The sequence below is a fragment of the Spermophilus citellus genome, assembly GCF_964194105.1.
Source record: "Spermophilus citellus genome assembly, chromosome: 8".
Taxonomy (NCBI): Eukaryota; Metazoa; Chordata; class Mammalia; order Rodentia; family Sciuridae; genus Spermophilus; species Spermophilus citellus.
Window position 1 is genome coordinate 41,884,701 of NC_138189.1, and position 6,540 is coordinate 41,891,240.

The window sequence follows — 6,540 nt, forward strand, 5'->3', positions numbered from 1 at the left end:
AGGGCTGGTTCTTTTGGTTAATGAAGTAATTAGTTGCTGTATTTATATACTACCTTCTCAAAAGAATTCAAGTTCACTTATAAAAATACACAACAAAATCATTCAAACTGAGGAAGGTAAGCAGATTGTTTTTCAAATAACCTGAACTCTATCATTTGATAAAAATAGAGGACAAAGGAAAACATGGGTTTCCACTGGAGGAAGGTGCTCAGCTCCTACAACAATCACTAACATCTCCGTGGAACCAAGAACGTGGATCAGGAAACTCTCACTAAAACCAGAGAGAGAGAGCTGACTTACCATAGGCGGACACATTTACATAGAGGTTGAAGTCTTAATAATAGATTCTTTAAAAAAAATTCCAAATATCTCAACCCTTAATTTAAAAAAAATTAAAGGATTCATCTAAAATAGATAAATACATGAGTCCATCAGGCCCAGGGTCAATAATGTTAGAAATAGAAAATAAGACACTGGAAGTAAGGTCCGTGCACAAATCATGTGTAGACAGAAGGCTTCGTGTTTTACCTTGAGGGTTCCGGCACCCAGCACGAGGAAAAGAGCAAGATAAGCCACATATTTCTTGAGGTTCATTAGATAAAAACAGACCATCACTCTGTACCTGGTGTCACGTAGGTAAACCTCAAAGCCAGGAAGCTGAGAGGTTCAACTGTCTTATTGAAGGACCTTTTTTTTTTTCTCTCTCTCTCTCTTTTGCCCGAAATGATTGAATGCCCTTTGTTCCTGATTACACACCAGTGACTTTAAGAACTTAGTAAAGCATGAAAATAATTATTCCACCAAGTAGTGATCATCAGATGCGGATATATGGTTTCCCCCTTCCTTCTCACTCATAGTATTTGTAACACTAATCTCCTACGTCCATTCCTTTATTTATTTTAATAAAAGAATAGAAAAGCTATTAGAAGGAATAGGAAAAGGGAAAAAGGGAAAGCTCACTAAGGAAAGAGTGGATGCTCTTGGAGAGGAGAAGCACCTAATCTCCTCCATTTCGATGGAATCTGGTAAGAAAGAAAAGTCTGTGGGGAAAGGAAAATATTCTATTGAAATGTAGGGTGTTATTAGAACTAATATTAAGAACTTTAAGCCTGTAATCCCAGCAGCTCAGGAGACTGAGGCAGGAGGATCGTGAATTCAAAGACAACCTCAGCAACTTAGCAAGGCCCTAAGCAATTCTGCAAGACCCTGTTCCTAAATAAAACATAAAAAGGATCGGGGATGTGGCTCTGTGGTTACGTGTCCCAGAGTTCAATCCCCAGTGCAAAAGAAAGAAAGAAAGAAAGAAAGAAAGAAAGAAAGAAAGAAAGAAAGAAAGAAAGAACTGTAGAGCCAGGCAGGTTTGAGCTGAAGTCTTGGTTTTGGCTTGTTGGCTGTGCTCTCTCAGGTGATCTACTTAACTCCCCCGAGACCTTTGCTATCATCTATAAAATGCGTCTGTAACAGTGTCTATCTCACATGAGGATTAACAGTGCATGTAAAATATTTAGCAGATGCCTGTGTGTCATAGCGGTGTTAGCTTTCCATTACTGTAACAAATACCTGAAATAGTTCAGCTTAAGAAAGAAAAGAAATTTAACTCACAGTTTCAGAGGTTTCAGTCCATGGTCACTTGGCCCTGATGTTTTGGGCCTGTGGCAGCACAGAGCATTATCGCAGGAGGGCACAGTAGAGGAGGCCTGTTCATTCATGGTGGACAGGGACCAGAGAGAGAGAGAGAGAGAGAGAGAGAGAGAGAGAGAGAGAGAGAGAGGAAGGGGCAAGGTCTCCTTCAAGGATATTCCCCTAAGACCTAACTTCCTCTAAGTAGGCCCCACTCCTTAAAGTTTGAATCATTTTCCAATAATGCCCTGGGTTGGGGACCAAGGCTTTAATATAGGGGACTTTGGGGGACATTTCAGATCCAAACTATAGCAATAGGCATTGAATAAACATTAGGTCATGATCCAAAGAACGTCTTCTACAAAGATCCTCACTGTAACCCTATTAATAAAAAGACCCCTTATTCTTACCTTATTCTGTGGACTGACAGACATAATTTGCCTGGGTCCCAGAAAATCCTTTGATGAAGAGAAGAGCTACCTACATGATCTAAATAAGTGAGCTACTCTGAAGGTCCTGTGATTCTACCATTAGAGATTCATTGCCTTGCATTTAATCTCTTTCTCCAAATGTGGGTAATAACCCAAGAGTAACAACACATTAAGAGTTTATAGTTTTAGGGGGCAAGGGGGACATGTACCAAAGTACATATTGTACAACTAGAATGTAATAATCTTGTTTTGCTATCATTGGATTTATTATAGTTAATTTCTAAAGGAATAATAGTTGCTCATTTATAGCAGTGATATACATTTAAAAAAATAAATGCCCTTGAGTTTTAAAAAGTTTTAAAAAGGCAGTTGGTGAATGGAAATGGCAACAGTTATGATGCCGTGTCTGAATATCTGCAGTTTTGAAATTGCTCTTTTATGGGGTTAATAGTTAAGCGTGGACCTGTCCTATGAGATTTTATCTGAGGTGGCTTCTGCTTAAGATTCCAGGGTCTCTCCTCAACATTTCCCGGGCTCTAGTTACACAGAACTGCTTGCTGTTTCCCTTTTGTTTTGTTTTTTCCTATATAAGCTAGTTCTACTAATTGGAATGCTCGTCCCTTCCTTCCCTTCTTGACAAATGAACTCCTGTGAGTTTGCTCTGGAGAGTCTTTCCAGACCCCAGGTGACAGTCCCTCGCAGCCATTCTCAATAAGTAAACAGAGCGGATCTCTTGTCTTTGGTCTCACAGAGCACTCGCTCTGCTCTGTCAGAACAGTCCCACGGGAGTATGACTTCTCCTAGGGACCCTGCTCCTCTAAATAAGCATCTCAGGATACATTCATTAGCTTACTCCTTTCTGTCCTGGGCACCGAGAAAGCATCATTAAGGTTTCTCTTCCTCCTGCCATCAAGTCTAAATCAGAGTCCCCTTAACAGGCCTAACAGCTGCAGAAGCTATTCATTGAAGGGCTGAGCCTTGAAACAACTGATGAGAGTCTGAGAAGCTGTTTTAAACCCTGGGGAACACTCACAGACTGTGTGGTTATGAGAGACCCAAACACCAAGCGCTCTAGGGCTTTGGTTTGTCCCTCATGCCACCATGGAGGGAGTGGATGCAGCCATGAATGCAGGACCACACAAGGTGGATGGACCATTGTGGAACCAGAAAGAGCTGTTTCAAGAGAAGATTCACAAAGACCAGGGGCCCACTTTTCAACTGTGAACAAGATCATCGTCAGTGGCATTAGAGAAGACACTGAAGAAGATCACCTACAAGATTATTTTGAATAGTTTAGGAAAATTGAAGTTATTGAAATCATGACTAATGGAAACAGTGGGAAGAAGAGGGGCTTTGCTTCGCTAACTTTTGATGACCATGATTCTGTGGATAAGGTTGTCTTTCAGAAATGCCGTACTGGGAAGGGCCACAGCTGTGAAGTGAGGAAAGCCCTCATAAAGAGATGGCTGGTGCTTCATCCAGCCAAAGAGGTCGAAGTGGTTCTGGAAACTTTGGTGGTGTTGGTGGTGGTGGAGGTGGTATTGGTGAAAATGACAATTTTTGGTCATAGAGGAAATTTCAGTGGTGGTGGTGGCTTTGGTGGCGGCTTTGGTGGTAGCCAAAGATGGTGGTGGTGGTGGATATGGTGGCAGCGGGGATGGCTACAATAGATTTGGTAAATGACCGAAGCAATTTTGGAGGTGGTGGAAGCTACAATGATTTTGACAATTAAACAATCAGTCATCAAATGTTGGACCCATGGAGAGTGGAAATTTTGGAGACAGACGCTCTGGACCTTTTGGTGGTGGAGACCAATACTTTGCCAAACCACGAAACCAAGGTGACCATGGCGCTTCCAGCAGCAGCAGTAGTTATGGCAGTGGCAGAAGGTTTTAGTCCTACCAGGAAACAAAGCCTAGCAGCAGAGGAGAGCCAGGAAGTGACAGGGAAGCTACAGGTTACAACAGATTTGTGAACTCAGCCAAGCGCAGTGGTGGCTGGGCCAAGCTGCTACAAAGAAGACATGGTTCAGACAATAATCCTGTGTATGGGCAAAAAGACTCGAGGACTGTATTTGTGACTAATTTATAACAGGTTACTTTAGTTTCTGTTCCATGGAAAGTATAAAGCATTCCAACAAAGGGCCTTAACATCAAAAAAAATTTTTTTGCACCCATGCTGTTGATTGCTAAATTTAATAGTTTGATCACGATGCTGAATAAATGTGTCATTCTTAGAAATAAAAAATAAATAACAGTCTCATTGTTAAGTGCATGGTTTGTAGGTGTTTATATTATCAAACTTACGATTTTCATGTCTTCTGTATTCTTTCCAATTAGTGTACTTTTAAACTAATAGTATGTAAAGATCTGTAACAATTATTATGAATAATTGTAAAGTTCTCATTATAATTTTACATATAATAGTATGTAAAGATCTGTAACAATTATTATGAATAATTGTAAAGTTTCTTAGTTTTTACAACATATTATTTGTGGCTTACAAGTTCACAATCATGTCATCTTTTTGTTTGCTTGTGACCATGTCCTGAGTATCTTTGTATCGGGCAAGTAGCTGGATATTGAATCAAAGGTAGAATTTGATTTAAAAAAAGAAGAAGAATTAGTTTACACAAAAAGTTCAAAAAGCCTATGTTCATAGAAGAGTAAGAACATTTCTACTAGTGACAGGGCTCTGCCTCATTTCCAGGTTATAGGCCATAGCTCAGGGACATCAGTTTTCTAAAGGTCTAAGGAGATGCAAAACCTATAAAGAAAAAAATATATATATTGTCTCCATACCATACATAAATAAAAACTGTGAAATCAAAATTAAAAGTTATTATCTCTGATAATAGCTTAATTTAATATTCATACAATTTTTCTACTCCATGAAAACAATCCAGGGAGTAGATTTTCTTATCTTCCCTAAATTCCCAAGGAAAATCAATGGATTTGCCAAAAAAAAATCATGACCGATTGTAAACTTTCCAAATAATCCATAATTCAATTAGTAAAGTTAATTTAGAACTTTTATGGCAAAAAAAATATTATACTGAAAATACATTTTAATACCTTTGATGTGAAGGATGGAGGAAAAGCACATGGGGCCCTGAGAGTCCCAATATGGCTCAGGCTAAGGGGGTCTTAGGAATATTTGAAGGAGATGGACCTGGAGTTGAACCAAGGCTGCAGGGGAGGCTGAGGGCATTTTGCACAGAGATCACAGCAGCAGTACAGAGCTTAAACACATACTAAACTTTAGAAGATGGAGAGGACTTATTTGGGGGAGAAGAGTCAGGGCTGCAACCCTCCAATCCTGAAAGATCTTGACAGCCTTGGCTGAAGGTTGAAAATTCACTTTTTGAAATGTGAGAAACAAAGAACGGCTCCAGAATCTGCACATGTCTCCCAGGGTCATCCATCACTAAAACTGAGCTCTAAGGTTTCTCTTCCCCAAGTGAATTTGTTTTCATTTCGGTCTGAGCCATCTGGCTTCCAACAAGGCACAGCGCAGTGAGAAATAAAGAGGCCAGGAGGCCAGAATATGCCTCTGCTCCCAGATCCCCTCCCTGCCCAGGCTTCCCCTGCAGCCCCTGCACAACCATCCATTAACACACAATTAATCCCCTGGCTTCTTCAAAGCCTGCTGGCCCCGCCTCTCCCACCCCACCGCATTAAATTCCTGCCAGTTAAGAGGCCAGAGAGGACAGGTGTGTTTCACACTCGGTTTCACTGCCAGCAAGGTGCCAGACGGGCAGCCCCAAAGACCACAGACTTCTTTGTTCATTTAACGGCATTGGTTAGTAGCCAGACAGTCTCTCAGCCTGTTGGTAGCCTCAGGTGCCACCAGGAAGGACAGGAGGCTTCTTTGCTCCTGCTAATTCCTCTACTTCAAGGTTTGGCATATTGAGACCAGCCCCACCTGGGAAGGTGGCATCCCAAGGCCACTGTGCAGCCCCAGGAATCCATTCATTCTTTCAGTCAGTTGAAAACACCATTCCCTGAGCCTGGAAGAGCCAGTCCCTCTGCCACTAGGAAGGAGAGTCAGTGTAGGTAAGAAATGCCCTACCCTTGAGGGGATTACAGTCCGGAAGAGGAGACGCTAACACAGTTTAATGTAATGCAGGAATTATAGCAAGAAAGACATTTATTTGCAGTTTATCTACATATTGATCGATTGACACAATTATAAACTTATACAAAAACTAACACTATGCTTATTAAATAGCACTCCAATAGTAGCAGGTTCTGTTCTAAACCCTGAACAAATATTAACTCATTTAATCCTTTAAACAATTCCTATTACCATAATCCCTAATTTACAAATGTAGAAAACAGATTAATGAATAGTTTAAGAAACTTGGCCAAATCAAGAAACCAGGATTTGAAGCTGGACAGTTCAGCCCCCAAATCCATGAACTTGACCTCTTTTTTTTTTTTTTTTTTTTTAATGCTGCGAGGGTACTTGTCTGTTTGACGCAAAAAGT

At 40.7% G+C, this 6,540-nt stretch overlaps 1 pseudogene across 1 annotated transcript; it reads left to right on the forward strand.

The window, feature by feature from the left end:
• The first annotated feature begins 3,001 nt into the window (after window positions 1-3,001).
• LOC308655060 (heterogeneous nuclear ribonucleoprotein A1-like 2) lies at window positions 3,002-3,947 on the forward strand (annotated as a pseudogene). Its single transcript has one exon. The product of its transcript is annotated as a heterogeneous nuclear ribonucleoprotein A1-like 2 (transcript).
• The last annotated feature ends 2,593 nt before the right edge of the window (window positions 3,948-6,540 follow it).